Raw genomic sequence first — 583 nt, forward strand, 5'->3', positions numbered from 1 at the left:
TTTTATTGCTATTGTTGTATCACAGGCAGGTGTTCGTGGTGTGTTTTTGTAGGGGTACAGGGACCTCAGCGGCATTAGCAGTGTTTGTGTACAGGGACCTTAGCATTGTTAACAGGGTTTGTGTACAGGGCTACAGGGTCCATAGCAGTGTTAGCAGTGTTTGTGTACAGGGCTACAGGGTCCATAGCAGTGTTAGCAGTGTTTGTGTACAGGGCTACAGGGTCCATAGCAGTGTCAGCAGTGTTTGTGTACAGGGCTACAGGGTCCATAGCAGTGTTAGCAGTGTTTGTGTACAGGGCTACAGGGTCCATAGCAGTGTTCGCAGTGTTTGTGTACAGGGCTACAGGGTCCATAGCAGTGTTAGCAGTGTTTGTGTACAGGGCTACAGGGTCCTTAGCAGTGTTAGCAGTGTTTGTGTACAGGGCTACAGGGTCCTTAGCAGTGTTAGCAGTGTTTGTGTACAGGGCTACAGGGTCCTTAGCAGTGTTCGCAGTGTTTGTGTACAGGGCTACAGGGTCCATAGCAGTGTTCGCAGTGTTTGTGTACAGGGCTACAGGGTCCATAGCAGTGTTAGCAGTGTTTG

Source organism: Anguilla rostrata, chromosome 14, assembly GCF_018555375.3.
Source record: "Anguilla rostrata isolate EN2019 chromosome 14, ASM1855537v3, whole genome shotgun sequence".
NCBI lineage: Eukaryota > Metazoa > Chordata > Actinopteri > Anguilliformes > Anguillidae > Anguilla > Anguilla rostrata.